Below are 15,806 nucleotides of genomic sequence, written 5' to 3' on the forward strand. Positions count from 1 at the left end.
CAATTGTTGTTTGCGAGTTGCATAAACACATTCGGTTTGTGTATTTTTGTAATAAAAAAATTGTCTACTTTCCTTTCATCTATTATCTCTCTCTTATATATACTTTCTGTTTTTCTCCAGTGTATTAATTTTTCTGCTTTTCCTAAGTGTACTGTCCAACACTTTCTTCGATGTCTTTTTTTCACAATTTCGGCAAATGTTTCATTAAGTTGCCATCTACTACCTTACGCAGTAAAGAGGCAGGTGCCACAGAAAGACTGGTTAAACGTACACCAATCAAATCAGATTTTAACTTTCTTCAATTTCTTATTAGCCTTTAATGTCCCAGATCGCACTGACATCTGTACAAACCATCCGAGAAGACCATCGAGCGCAGAACGAGCATGACAAACCCGCCACGCCCCTTCTTTGAACTTTCTGACGCATCTTTGGACTTTGGAGCGATTCAGAACTGTGTTAGATAATGTTCGATCCATAAATTTGATACACCTGTTAATAATGTCAGTTTGTTCTGCCGAAAATCCGTCAGCTGAAGACTACCTCTGATCATATTTCCTTCCATGGGCAGTCCATGAGTCGGTGACGAACATCTCTTCTCAAGAATCGGGGCCACAAACATCGCACATCTCCAAGTACAAATCAGAAACAGAAGAGTAGCCCATAAACACCGCAATCAAATCTGCATTTTGATTTCATTCCATTGAGAAAGGCAATCCTCTTGGCATATAAATGAAACTTTATGACATGATGAGGATAATTTGATCATCATTACTGTCATCTTTTATAGCGCACGTCCCCGCCCATGGAGGCGAACTCATTGCCCATAACATGACCATGAAGACACAATCCAAAATCAAACATGCATACGGAGACATGTTGTATGGGCCAAGGATGTAGGAATGAGAAGTTAGAAAAATTTCAATTTTCTATCGAGAGTTCCGCTGAATAAATAATTACATCGACAAAAGCTAGTTATAACAGGATGGAGATGATGAAGCCACAATGCAAAGTCGAACACGGAGACATGCAAAGTAGTTTTTTTTTAAAAATGTCGTTTTTTCCGTTGAGGCTACTATTAAATAATTAAATCAACGAAAGTTGCAGCTTTAGAACCATATTTTAATTTTTAAAATACAAAAAGTAAATAAATCAAAAGATTAGCAGTGGAAAAGAAGGACAGATTGTGCACGTGTTCATTTCGTGCACAGGTGGAGAGAAGACCCTAGGGCAATCTCTGAAAACAGACCATCAGGAACTCTTTGTGGAGAGCTTAAAGCACAAACAGGACGTAATGACGATGAGGAAATCCGTCTCCTCAAAAAAAAAATCTGCCTTGAAACTGATTTATACATTTTTCCTACACTCTGTCTCATAAAACATGTGGTCGAGAACAAGTCCATCGTCTGGAAAAAAATTGCCATTTGATTCCTTCGAAATGGGATCAGATCATTTGTCTCGGCTTTTTGCTGCGGACTCGGTTGGAAGAAGTTGTGGGTGAGGGGGATACTTTGGAGAAGACAGGCACGTTCCTGACTGCAACTTCTTTTGTCGCACCGTGTGAGGTCAGCTTTAGTGTGTTTCTTGTAGAAGCGAGTAGTATCAACAACACAGTGTTACTCAGTTATTTGCGTGCTTCTTTAACAGTCTTTGATGAGTTTGTACATGAAGGTGGTAATGAAACCGACGGAGGCACAGTGAAACACTCCAAAATGTTTGACTGGTGGAAGGGTGAGTGAGATAAACACAACTTAATGTCTGTGGGTGAGGTGTGAGTGAGATAAACACACCTTGATGTTTGTGGGTGAGGTGTGAGTGAGATAAACACACCTTGATGTCTGTGGGTAAGGTGTGAGTGAGATAAACACACCTTGATGTCTGTGGGTGAGGTGTGAGTGAGATAAAAACACCTTGATGTCTGTGGGTGAGGTGTGAGTGAGTTAAGCGATGTACGCTTGATGTCTGAGTTGATGGATTGCGTGGTGGAAGACGTAGGAGGCATGCAAGTGATCTTCATGGTGCAGTCCTCGTTGAGTCCGTGCATGAGAGGACAACTGGTGCGTGATGACAGTTATTTGCCCCCGGCCCTCACGCCCTCTTCGAGGACCACGTCGACGATGACGCTTCAGGGCTGTTCTTCTAGTCAAACACGATTCGTTGGGAAGAGTTAAGATATGGAACAGTAGCCACAAACAGGAGGTATAGTTACCCCTCAAACAGCACTAGAACGTCTTATTGCGCTGCTGACCTCTGACACTGACTTCTGGAACAAAAAAATTCTTCTCACGCAAATGCGTGAGCAGACGAAACTCAAAATTTCAGCTCTAATATGGATTATATAGACGTTAGTGGCAGCTTTGCATAATTAAAATCGTTCATAAAGGCCATGTACTGTTTTATAATGTTTATGTACAGAAAAGAAAAAAAAACGTTGGCCCAGTCCAGGCCGCGGCTAATTTTTGTCCTAATTACTTGCGCCACACATGCGCAGACCGCCTTCTTATTGTCCTTATATGGCGTCCAATGAAAAGGCAATACATGTTCTACAAATAGCTTCATTTGAATTTTTTTTCTCCCTGTAGCAGGTAAAACGAACGATTTTCAGCGAGAATATTGCTCTTTCAATTCTTAATGGATTTTTTTTTACGTTTTTATTTTAAAATATTTTGTCGTTGTTCTGAACAGCAGACAAAGTGCTCGTTCTGTTGCAAAATGCTTGGTCGAGAGCGAAGTTTGTTAGACTCGCAGACAAGTTTTGTTGTTCGCGCATGCGTAGAACAGGTGAGTGGCAGGTGAGTGGGAACAATAGTCGCGTCCAGGCTTTGAAGAATAAGGTAGACGTGGTAGTTCCCTGGAGGATTTGAGTACAATGCTCAAACACTGTGAGCAAAGAAACAAGCAAACGCTAGGAACATAAAGTAGGCGAACGTTAGGAGAGAGAGAGAGAAAAAAAAAAAAATGTTAGGAGAACAAACAGGCGAACGCTAGAGAAGCACAGAAGGAAGAGTGCATGAAAATCGATGTCCCTGCTCTGTTCAAGAGACTACCTTCCTGTAATTAAGATGCACTATACAGGAATGGAGGAGATATACTGCTGCAGTTTATGGACCTCTATACAGGCGGCTACATTTCTATAATTTTGCTGTATTATGCAGGCCGCCATATTCGTGAATTACGATGTAATACATCCCTGCAGCGATGACATTACACAGAGGCTGCAATATTTCTGTAATTAGGATGCACTATACACGTCAGAGACCCCAACGAGCGGATAAAATGTGGAGCTGAATATGCATGAGAGCGAACACTTACAAACCTGGTCTCTTCGTGTCATCCCAAGCATCCCAAAATGGCAGCCAGCCTCCTGCAGCGGTGTTGGCTGAATTGCATCACACGCTTGACAAGCGATCAGATCGTTTCCCTTTAGCTCTCATCGGTATTTTCTCAGGAAGGCCTGAGGGAAGAGGACGGGGAGGGTAATACCTGCTGGATCCTCCCCTAGAGGAGAGGGAGAGCAGAGAACAAAATACAGGGCCTGGTTTGGAGGGTGGGAAAGAAGTGTGAGACTCGTTACATGTCTGGCAGTTGCACAGCTCATGATGAGAAACATTGTGATGGCATCCCTGTGTGTGTGTGTTGTCAAGAGTACAAAAAAGTCTTTGTTTGTAATATACATGAATATAACTCGACGATAAGATGAAATTACCTCTCAATGGATCCAGAAATTGATACAATTGTAATATGGGTCTAGCAAAGAAGAGTCCAGCCTCTGCGAAAAATGAAGCACCACGTGACCACGTGTTCACATCTCAACTCTGTTCACATCTCGACTTTGCTCCATCTAGAGAATCTCTTCTCTAACTTTCGCCAGATCCTTTTCATTTCATGACACACACAAGTCATGGACAGCCTCAGGGCGATGCTCGATGGTCCTCGCTTGCATTTTTTCTATGTTTAATTGAACTACAATATATATTTATTTTATAAATAAAACATATTGATGTTAACAAAAAAGTTGCGGTGGGAATGTCATAGCGATCGACATTATAAAGGAGCAGAGAAGAAATTTCGTTCTGCAACGCTTGTTATTTCCTGGACATTGCGAAGTCTATTTTTTGATATTGTAAACACCTGTCGGACCTGTGGTCAAGAAATCAACATTTCGTTTCACGACATATTTTGGGATGCCTGAATACAAGGAGTGAAAAAAAGGAATAGAAAAACATTCAGATAAAGTAGTTGATAATTAAGGAAAAGAGAGAGAGAAAAATCGAAAAGAAATAGGGAAAGAGCAGAGAAAAGTGTAAAAATCGAGAGAAGGGGAGGAAGATTAAAGGGAGAGACCAGATCTTCAGAGACCTAGAAAGAAACGAAAGACAAACTGGAGGAAGAAGAACAATTTATAAAAATACCGCTGTCTGGTAACAGCTGGCTACATCAAATGAAGAAAGAAGCAAATGTTGTTGCCTGATATCGAACACACATTTCATTATCAGGACCTGCTTCGTCTTTCCCACACTACAAACACTGTAGATCGCTGTAGGTTTTTTCTTACATTCGGCCAGTGATTGAACATAATTGATCTTTATGTCAACTGTTCCCTGCGCCTCGATAAACAGGGGAAATGATTTATTGATTTTGAAATTCCTGATTCAATGACAAATTCAGATTTCATAAAAAGTGTTGAATGCCTGATAAATGTGTGCACCTGGTTTTATTGATATAAAATGATTCAAAATGTTTGCATTTTCTGTCTGACAAATATAAATTTGTTTTGAATGTTGATTAATTTATCGACCAAAAAGAGACACGTCAACACTAGTTATATTTAGAAATTCAGTTGATAAAGATAACACGCGTAACATCCTTAAAATTTCTGAACTCTTGATATAGTTTATTTGAGTTCAGTTGATATTAAATGTGATAGTAATAAAAAAACTGAAATGTATTTTTTTGTAACTCTTATTTACGTCTTAATTCCAAAATACGTGTTTATAAATGTCAGGGTTAGAGAAAGATATAAATAGCAAAAAGACTAAAGAAGCCTTGAGAAGAAAAGACCTCGGCCAGTACAAGGGATTCCATGTCCACGTGACGAGACGTTGCCACAAGGAGCGAACTCTTGTCGCGGGAACTGAGGTCATGACCTGACGATACACAGGTGAAAACTGCGATGTGAAATAGTTTGTTTCCTTGAAGCATTCAGTATCTGGTACAAATTATAAAAAACTCAATCCAATTGTTGGAAAAAAACTAGTTTATGTGGACTTTAAAGTGACACTCGACCTTACGGCATGTTGATTGCAGGTTAATATTACTTCGTCTCACTCACTCACTCACTCACTCACTCACTCACTCACTCACTCACTCACTCACTCACTCACTCACTCACTCACTCACTCACTCACTCACTCACTCACTCACTCACTCACTCACTCACTCACTCACTCACTCACTCACTCACTCACTCACTCATTTATACTCCTCATCCCTATCCCACATATATAATACAATCTGTATGCCAGCTCCCCAGTCCTGATATAATGACTCAGAACACATTAAATTTGTAACAATCATATATAACTATAAAACAAGTTCGCTTGTCTAGTTGTTTTATTCTTCCTGCATTATCGTAAAATATTATTCTCGTCGTGTGAGGTGACACGTTTAAGATACTCTTGTCGAAAATCTACATATCTGGACAATAAAAAAGAACACGAGCTTCATCCTCTGTAAGATTCATGCAGAAAGGACATTTTTTTGTATTCTCTGTCCTTTCCTCTACAAGACGATGTTTGTGTGTCCGTCCATCACTCACTCTTACACGGAAGCGTACTAAAGCAGGTCTGAAGTCTGAGCATCGTCTGTGAAGTCCTGCAATAATCAGAGGACTTAGCCATCGAGAGTAAGTTGTAATGTTTACCATTAGACGGCTGCAGTTCATCGTCTGCTGCAGGTCCTCCTCATCTGCAACTGAGCCTCCGCTGTAGCTCATCGTCTTCTGCTGCAGTTCATCGTCTGGTGCAGTTGCTCCTTTGGTGCAGTTCATCGAGTGTTGCTTTGATCGTTGACGGGTCAGTCAACAGGCAGATCAGCCCGGAGATAACCGCCCCAAACACGTTTTCGGCGGCTGCTGAGGCTGATGCTGCTTCTGCCACGACCATCCTAAGTCAGCCGTCCGTCAATAACGCCATCAGCAGCTGCCCCACAGCGGCGCCAATTTCCTGTCCGCGGAGACAGAAGGGGTGGAGGCGGTGGGGGTGCAAGCATCCTCTCCTGTTTACGGCGGGTAACTCCTGCGGACCGACAAGCCGTTAGAACCGGAAGTTAAGGAGTAGTCGGCAGCGAGAAGAGAAGAGGGAAGAGACGAAGGAGGAGGGAAGAGATTGCGGGAGGAGAGGGCTGAGAGTTGAAGGACCTAACTCCAGAACTCTGGGATTCATAACAAACAACCAAAGGACCAAACACACGAACAAACAATACAGTAGACTGGAATCAGTGGATTGTTGTTATAAACTCATTTCCTTCGGTCTCTTGCGCCACCGACTGGAGGTTAACCATGCACCGTATTTTATTATTATTATAATTTCTGTAGAAGTGTAACTTCACTTGCACGATTCACATTAGCCACATCTTGCAATATATGTTGACTACATTTAATGTGCCTTACATCAGTTACTGATGTTATTTATGATGTGATTGCCTTTGTGCGTATAATGAGGAGGTTTTTCATTATAATTTTTTCTCTGATTTTAGACTTGAACTTCTGGAGAATGGGTAATTTCTGCACTGTTACATAAAATTTATTAAACGAACAAAACATAACAAAACCAACCAAACAAACAAATAAACACACAAAACCTTCCAAATATTTTCAAAATCTTGTATGAATGAATTGTGTGATTAAAACATTTGCTTCCCATTTCGCGTGCAGAAAATCGCTTGCGGTGACTAATGTCACTAGATGCTTTCCCCGGAAAGATGTCTGCGAACTACTGTAAAGTTTTGAAATGAAAGTTGCATGCAGCTGTCAGCATCTTACAACGAACCAGTCACATACTCAGTACCTGTATTTGTTGTTTTATAATGGTCGTAAATAACGGTCGATGATAGTGGAAACAAGCTATAGCTGAACGAAAGGAGGGAGCGGAACTGTAACTAAGGGGTTGTAACACATGTATGACTGGTCATTAAAAGAAATGCTGGTTACTTCCCTTTAATTTTGCTTGGCGCTCTTCCTAAGACACTGGAATTTTTTTTTTTTTTTTTTTTTTAATTTATTTACAATTTTTTATTATCTATTTTAATCCAAAATAGTGTCTGCTCTTTCGAAAGCACCTGTTGCACATGTGCACTCATGTTCACACGCTTCAGTATGTTCACAGGTTTAGAGTATTAGCAGACGGTTGTGTCCCTTTAAGCTCCACTAGAGCGCCCGGTAGCTTAGTGGTTAAACCCTTTGTCGCCACAGCAGTGAGAACTAGGGAGTCCTGAGTTCAAATACCGGGACACTCAATGTTTGTAGCAGGTCTGGCCTTAGGGCGTGTTCTCCGGGTACTCCACTTTCTTCGCCACCCTCACTTAATCATTTCTCTCTCCACTACTTGCTGAGATTACAGCAGACCAGCCACCCGCCTCCAGTAACATATTCTCTCTCTCTCTCTTTTTTTTATCTCACTAGGCCTTCTTCACTCTTCTGTCACTTTGGCTGATGATCTAGTTTGTCTCTAAGTGTTATACCTTCGTGATGGATATCAGTTTGTGACAGACTTATGAGCATTATCATGAATGTTCCTCCATGTCCACATGACCTTTGCTGTCACTCTTTGTTTGGTCACCTTGCACTTTCATTGCCATGGTTATTAGAACAGATATATCTTTATTTGTTTCCATAGAGAAGTCTGTCTGATGGCGTTTCAGGTTTCTTAGCCGATTGTTCTTTATGACACGAAAGTATCCCTTACTGGCATTTTACTCCACTGGCTCTTTCGTGTTTCACGCAAGCTTGCTTTCATGAGTTTGACTGAATATGTTTGTGTGTGTGTGTGTGTGTTACAAAGCTGCGTGTAGTGTGTGTTTGTGTGATTGTGTGTGTGTCTGTGTACGCCTTTTAAAGCTTGTGTTATCGGATGCTTGTATCGTGATTAAAATCCATCTGTCAGTGCGCAAGTCTGTGTGCGAGTATGTATGTATGAATGTAAAAATAACATGTGAGAGAGAGAGGAGGAGGTCTAGAGACAGAGAGAATGTATAATTTGCATCTGTTTATCTGTGTATGTGTGTGCGTGTTTGAATGACTATGATTGTCAAACTGGATGTGTGTAGGGGTGGGGTGAACTCTAGTGTGCTTGTCTGTATGTATGTATACCTGTGGTACTCTGTATGTGTGTGTTTGCGCGTGTGTGGTGGCTGCGTGTGCGTGCGCGTACGTGTGTGAAAGAATGACGGCCACAGAGACCAGCGAATGCGATCAGAGACTGGCTTCAGGAGACAAAAAAGCAACAAGATGTAATACAATTTTGCTTTGTCTCCGTTTCCAGGCAACCGCAGTTCAAAAGCGTTAAATTTCTCCGGCGTTTTGACGTCAGAGGGATGCAGATGCCGCTGTAGCGTGCATCATCCTTGGCTAACCCTCGGTCGAGCATTTCACAGCAATTGCCTGAAGAGCGCAGAAACTACAGACACCATTTGTCAGCCAGTCCGCCTTCTTGTCTACCCGTGTCTGGCTACCTTGCTGTCAATCAATCAGCTAACCAATTAATCAATTAAGTAAACGGTGTTTATGTGTGTCTGTGCATCTGCACGACTTTCCCTTGTCGCCTGGTCCTGACTGCTTTGCTCTCATTACTTCAATCGTCTCTAAAAATAAATCGCCATTAATGTTTTCATCTTCAGATTACTAGTTTTTTAAAGTCTCTTCTTCCTCGTCAAGCTTGGCCTAGAAGCCCTGCTGCAATTTTTTAAGAATCTTAATTAAGACAAGCAAAATTTTTAGAGAAACATTTAGAAGGGAGATTTATTTGAGTGTCGGGGGGAGAGGGAGGTAGAAATGAACTCGTCTACGACCCTCCCTTGGGAGAGGGTACAGTTTGGGTTATTAATACTCTCCAACAACAGGAGCAGAGGCAAGTGGAAAGAACAGGATTTGACCGCACGTCAAAAGCCACTTAAGATGAACCGATTTCAACGACGGATTCGAGTGGAGGACAGAAGAGGGGGAGGGAAGGACTGAAAGGGATACAACTCTGTAGGATGATGTGTTACACTCCCGCGACGATTTTTAGAAGAAAGCAGAGGATGGGAATGTCTGATGGAGGAAAAAAGAACAACTGCAACTGCAGTAGTGAGGACAGACCAATATTGTCAAGTAAGACGAGATCGTTGGTGTGGAAAATGAGGGACAATGGGTGAGTGAGTAAAACTAAGACAGAAGCGGGGAATTGTGAGAGGATTTGACAAGCCAAGAGTCAGCTGATCTTGTAGCACCTCCTCCAACCCTTATGTAAAAATGACTGTGCAACCATGGATGTGTATAGGTGGACTGCTGTCTGTCTGCCGAGACCAACGCTTAGCCTCTTGCGAAGTTCTCCGCTGTTAGTCTCGGCGAGCCAAAGCAAAGAATGTGACTAAACCGGAAGCTTTGTAGTCTCATGCCTCGTTTTAGCAGTTAACTGGAAAACAGCAGTCCAGTAATACAAGTTCTTGGTGCAACCAAAGTTTTAGTGTGTTGGGGAATGGGGGAGAGAAGGAGTAACATCAGATTTCATCTGCGCGATCTTAATGCCTCGCGAAAGACTGAAATATTCTGAAAGAAAAACATGTTCATCAAGTAAAAGCGAAGAATACATAAACTAAGGCTTCTACAAAACGCGTGTACACACGGGCGAATACACGCGTGCACTCACCCCTCATCCCAACACACACCCACTATATATAATACATGTACAGATATATAATATTATAAGACTTATACACATGCGACACACACACACACTATTTAACATATCTAAACATATAATACACACACAACCACAAACACCACTCACATATAAATATTAAAATATCAACATTGGACACACCCATCCACTAAATACATATATACACATAATATCTGCATATTTATATAATAATAAAAAGCGCATTTATATAACGACTTTTCAGCATCAGTGGGACTTAAAGCGCTTAAAATTGAAACACAAAGATAAGAATAATAATGGTCACCAAACAAAGAGTTCATTGTGTTTTGAAGGTGATGCAGTTACTACAGCTCAGTTATACTATCAGCTTCAGTCGTGATTTGTAGTTGTAGCATCAGTGAATAGTGGAGGGCAAACGCGCACACAAAGCACACACACACACACAATCAATCAATCATAAAAGGTCGAGAATGCGAGATATGCAATCCTCCTGTCGACAAACACACTGTCTACATCCTTACAACAATTATGTTCACTGTGTCAAGCGCTGCACGGGGCGGAGCGAGCTGTCGCTGCATGCATCGGGTCGTGGACAGGAATGTGAAGTGTTGGGGGATCGCGCACGTCACGGGAAGCAGAGAGAGCGGAGTGATCCCTCCCTCCCTCCCTTACACCCCAGAGATCTACATGATGGATAATCGCGGACTAATGGTTCCATGAAGCGTGCGTCTGCCCTCTGTGTGTGATGTCTGCCTGGTGTTACACTATACATCGCGCTGCAGTCTCGCACAACTCTCGTACATTCACGCGCACGTTGCCGACTCGAGGAAATAGCCACTACTTCTCCCTTAAGCCTCGCATCTCCCTCCCCTCCTCCCCCTCTCCTCCTCTTCTCTCCCCCCAACCCCACCAAAAAAATCAAATGTTCGTCGATGGCCTGTTGTTGTTCTCAAACAGAACAGTTTTCCCTGGACGAGAAATGATGTAAGCGGAGGCGAGAGTTTAGCATGCAGCAATTTTCGCAATCAGAGTGCTGCTCGTGAAAGCCTCCAAACAAAGACAGCACTCGGCTTACGCCCGCCTGGCTTTTGTGGATTATTTCCCCTGGGTGTGGAGGCTCCTGGCGAGAATGGCGAGGGAAGGTAGAGTGAAGGTGGGTCCAGGGGGAAATAATGCTGACTAGCATGAGCTGGTCAAGTGAAAAACAGCTGCTGTTCTACTGGTGTGAAGAAGATCTATCCCGGAAGATATGTAAGATGATTAGTTTTAGAACGTATTTGTTTTGTTTTTTTCAGACTTCAAATCAACAACATAGACCCCATGTTTATCTAGTTCAGAACGGCCATGCACATAGCAGGTCTAGAAGAACGCTTGCTATGGTAGCTTGGGGCTCTCTTTCACAGTCTCCACGTAGCAGACTTGGTCAGCAAGTTGTACAGAGAAAGCTATATATTAAAACTGTTTGTATATGCAGAGAAGCTTTAGGATTGTTTGCATACGGCAAAACGCTGTGAGATGACGGTTGTATAGGTGGACTGCTGTCTGTCTGCCGAGACCAACGCTCGGCCTCTTGGGAAGTTCTCCGCTGCTAGTCTCGGCGAGCCTACAGCATGAATATGACTAAACCGGAAACTTTGTACACACTAGCCTCGTTCTAGTAATGAAGCTGAAACATGGCAAAACCGGAAGCTGTTCTGTAAATAGCCTCGTTCTGGGAGTTAATTAAAAAAAATCGTCTGAGAGCCATCCAGGGTATACAGATTTATGCTAAGATGCCTTCGCTAACGCAAAAAAAGGATTATTCTCGTTCCTTGTATTTAGAGCGTTGCAAGATACTCTTGTTTACATGCAGAACATTGCGAGATACATTTGCTTGTTTACAAAATATTGTGAGCTTCGTTTGTTTACATGAAGAACGCCGTGAAATACTCCTGCTTGCAGCTTCTCACCCCAAAAGGCTAATCTTTCTCGTGCCAGGACACGAGCACCACTTGCTTGTCTCCTGTTACTCGTCGTGCCCTAAGACCTTCGTTTGATGTCAACGGCAGCCCAGCTGTTGCCACGTGTATGTGATAGACCAATAAATCAAGCCACGAGCCACGTGTGCAAATGCAAAATTATATTCGAAACAACGCGAGCATGTTCACGGGAGCGAAATTTTACCATATTCAAACACATACCTGCCATCTGTTGACAGTAGCAACAATGAACTGGAGAGCAGACAGAATAGAATCCATTGATCGAAATATCTATTAACGGGAAATGAAGTTTAGGAGCGGAGGGAAGGTAATATGTAAAGTGTCTCATCTCCCTGCCTAGTAGATTCAACATTAAACCTTTGTGTGTCTCCTATATTTATGTCAACACACACACATACAAGCAAACATACTTTATATATACTGGCGTACGCACACCCAAACTCATCTTGTCCGGTCTCCGACAAAGGTGAATGTGATTCTCGCTATTGTGATGCAAAGTGTCTAACCTACATCCTACACTACAAAGACCACAACTGTATCGACCATCTTGCCGACAAGTTTTAAATTACAAAATATTTCGACACTAAATATTCAAAGCTAGATTCATCTGCTCAAGAACTGGTTGCATGGAAACAATGTCTTCGTTGGACGCATTGTCGGACAGGCGGGACCCGCACACTAGAATATTCTGCGTGCTATTCAATATTCCAACGTGGACTTGGCCAGGTCTATAATTATGGACTGCTCTGTTCAGTGTCGATGATGTCGCAGCTGTTGTCAGCCCCAGAAACAATGTGGTTTTATATTTCTAGCGCCCGACATCTGGAGCTCTCCTCACATCACAAAGGTGGCACGAGCTGTGTGTTGAAATCTTTACATAAGGCTATTGCCGGTGAAGATGATGGTGCTTTGGCTGTGTGATTCTTAGACCTGACAAATAATCTACATTTCTGTGCTTTCTCGGTGAAGTGCCCTAAAATCTGCACTTTAGAGACCAATAATATTAGTAGTTGTTCATTTCATACTATCTAGACATATTTGTTTTATTATCGCCTCTTATTTTTATCGGCTTCAGTGCGGTGGTCAAAATAATTGTTTCCAGCGATAATAAACTCTGGTTAATCTGATGTTTTATCTGAAATTTTATCTACACACACTTTCTGTGTCGTTGTCTTTATCTCTGTTTGTCTCCCTCTCTCCATCTTTACCCCATAACTCCCTGTATCTCGCCCTCCATTCCATATAATAAACAAATATAATAGAAATATTATATCCATACTAATAAACAAATTTCTATCAAGATGAGATTTTTAAGTGACGGGGATTGTGTTGGACATGAGAGGAAAGAATAAAATAATAAGAATTTTTAATGTATAAAGCAATCAAGCTCAAATAATGTATCTGCTTTGGGAAAACATTTTGACAAAACTGACATATGTTGTAGACAGAGACTAGACAAAAGTAGTTCTTAAACAGATAACGCATTTGCTCCTAATCGTCTCTTATATGTGTATCTCTAGGTCAAAGGTATGAAATATTATTTATTAAATTTATTATGATGCTGAGACTTTCCCGGTAGACCTATAAAATGTCTTTAAAGTAGGAAAATAAAATTGTTTCTGTGTAAAGAGGTATCATTGAATTTGGGAGTGGGAACAGATACTTCTATGATCTCTGGAGAAAAGATTTCCTCGAGTTCGGCGACAAAGCTCGGGGAACTTCAACTATTAAAGCTTATGTGTGTTTACATAACCAGTCCCCAAACATTTCTTATCATTTGTAGGAATGGTTGCACAAATCGACAGACGACAGATACTAACAAGTCTTTTCATGTGTAAATATGCATGTTGATTTGTTTGCATACTTTTTAAGTGAAAATGTAAACATTTGTTGAAACATACTTGTCCGTCGTTCAGTGGAGAAAACTTCGGCAAATGCAAGTGACACTTGAAGATTTTTTCAAAAGATACAGTTTGCAACACTATAAGCAATGAAAGATTATCTAGCAGAAGCTTCATGAGTTAATGTTCACTAAATTAGTTTTAAGAAAATGCTTTTAATCAAAGGGATTTTTTTCACGTGCAAAGGTGTGTTTACATATTCAGGTTACCATCAGTTCCATCATAGAAGGCTACAATGAGCTTTAAAATGGATTGGTTCTGGAAATCAGCCTTGAGTAATCAAAGAATGTATTATTTAAACAGCATCAAGGTTTTTCTATTGTATTTATTGTTAGTGGAATATGGTGTCAATAATTCAGTTTTGGCAAAAAGCAACTTCTTTGTGAACAAAACATTCATAATGTAGAATCAGTTTACCCAGTTGTGTAAATAAAATAATAATGATAAGGTTAAAGATAACAATACAAAGATTGATCGTTTATTTTTACACTCTGTGACGTGAACAGTTATATTAACTTCATTGACGTTTTTACATTTTGTATTTTGGTAACAGTTTTATTGCTCAGTTCATCAGATGCCATTAATCTATACAGTAATAATGCTGCTAAAGTCCTGCTGTCATTTTTATAATTCCTAAAGCTTCTATGATAAATGTATGCCAGGTTGTTTTATTTAATGCCAATAACTTCATGTAAAACCTTCTATTGAATTTGTTTCAACATTTCAGACAGAGGTACAAGTAATAGCAATTAGTTTAATAATGCCATTCTATGTTGTGAACAGTGTTTTGAAGTTTTAATTGGTTTGGAACTTGCCAGGGAATGGCAGGGACCACACACTTTCATTATTATATTTTTAATTGATAAAATCAGAATAAAAATGCATTGTCAATTATAATTCTATCAAGGTATTGGCCAAAGTATTTCAAGTCCATGTTTACATCACTAAAACACCAGAAAGGTCACCTTTTTGCCTGTACCGGAAGTCAGTAACGATTTGCCATGGCGGCTGTAGGCACTTGTGCTGAATGTGCGGTCTGTGAAGTCTGTTGGTGAGAACCTTAGTGCTCACCCGACGAGTATGAATGATGACAAGTTCATGAATGAAAGTTCAGCCAGTGTACTTTATTAATCCTGACATCCAAACAGCATTTAATGCATTCGTTAGCCTGCGAACCGGAAGTTAGGGTTTAACGCTTACAAGATACTGTCGGCCACAAAAGCAGCAGTTTACAAAAATCGAATCTCTACTTTTTTAAACCAGCGCCATTGATAATGAAGTGCACGCATTGTTCACCTCAGAACCATAGGATGCTCTTAGCAGATTGCTTTTTCCTTAAAATATCTCGTGGAAAAGCGCAAAGGATGTCGATTGTTGAGAAGGACATGCCTCACAGTTTACAGCTGGGGCAGCAAGTGGTATTTCTGTCTGAGAAATTTTAGACGAGTAAGAAAGAATGCGTTTTTTTAATATGAGTTTTTATGTAAATAATAAACATATACAATATTACTTTACATGATAGTATTATATCATAGAATTTCATATTCGACATAAACACAAATGAATTTCAAATAAGTGGATATAGTTGTGTGTTCTCTGATTTAGCAAAACGTGTGTCTCTACCGTCCGCAATGATATGAAGACTTTAATTGAGTGACTATACTTAGTTATAAATTACAAATGGCAAGTGTCTGTCTGTCTGAGAGATATCTTGCACATGACTACCTAATTTTTCTGATATATATATATCCCTTACTGGAAACTCTATTTTAAGTTACATTTTAAAAGATTGTTGTGTAAATATATATTTCAGCAGAAGTTGATTTAAGCATTTTAAAAGTGCATAAGAAGCAGTGTCTGTAAGCCGAGGACAGAGGCTCAGTGTGATGGAATGTGTTATAAGATCATCAGCATTCTCAAATTCCTTTCAGCAATTCTTTATTTGCTGTCCTCTCAAAGAAGGTGAATGCACAAACTAACCAGATACTGAAACCTTTTACTGGTCAACTGAT

The 15,806-nt window shown here is 40.7% G+C and overlaps 1 protein-coding gene across 1 annotated transcript in view; it reads left to right on the forward strand.

Annotated features, from left to right (window-relative positions):
- Window positions 1–15,806, forward strand: part of LOC112562810 (calmodulin-like) — a 42,138-nt gene that overhangs the window by 1,765 nt on the left and 24,567 nt on the right. The gene's annotated exons all lie outside the window — the stretch shown is intronic.

This window comes from Pomacea canaliculata, linkage group LG4 (assembly GCF_003073045.1).
Source record: "Pomacea canaliculata isolate SZHN2017 linkage group LG4, ASM307304v1, whole genome shotgun sequence".
Lineage (NCBI taxonomy): Eukaryota > Metazoa > Mollusca > Gastropoda > Architaenioglossa > Ampullariidae > Pomacea > Pomacea canaliculata.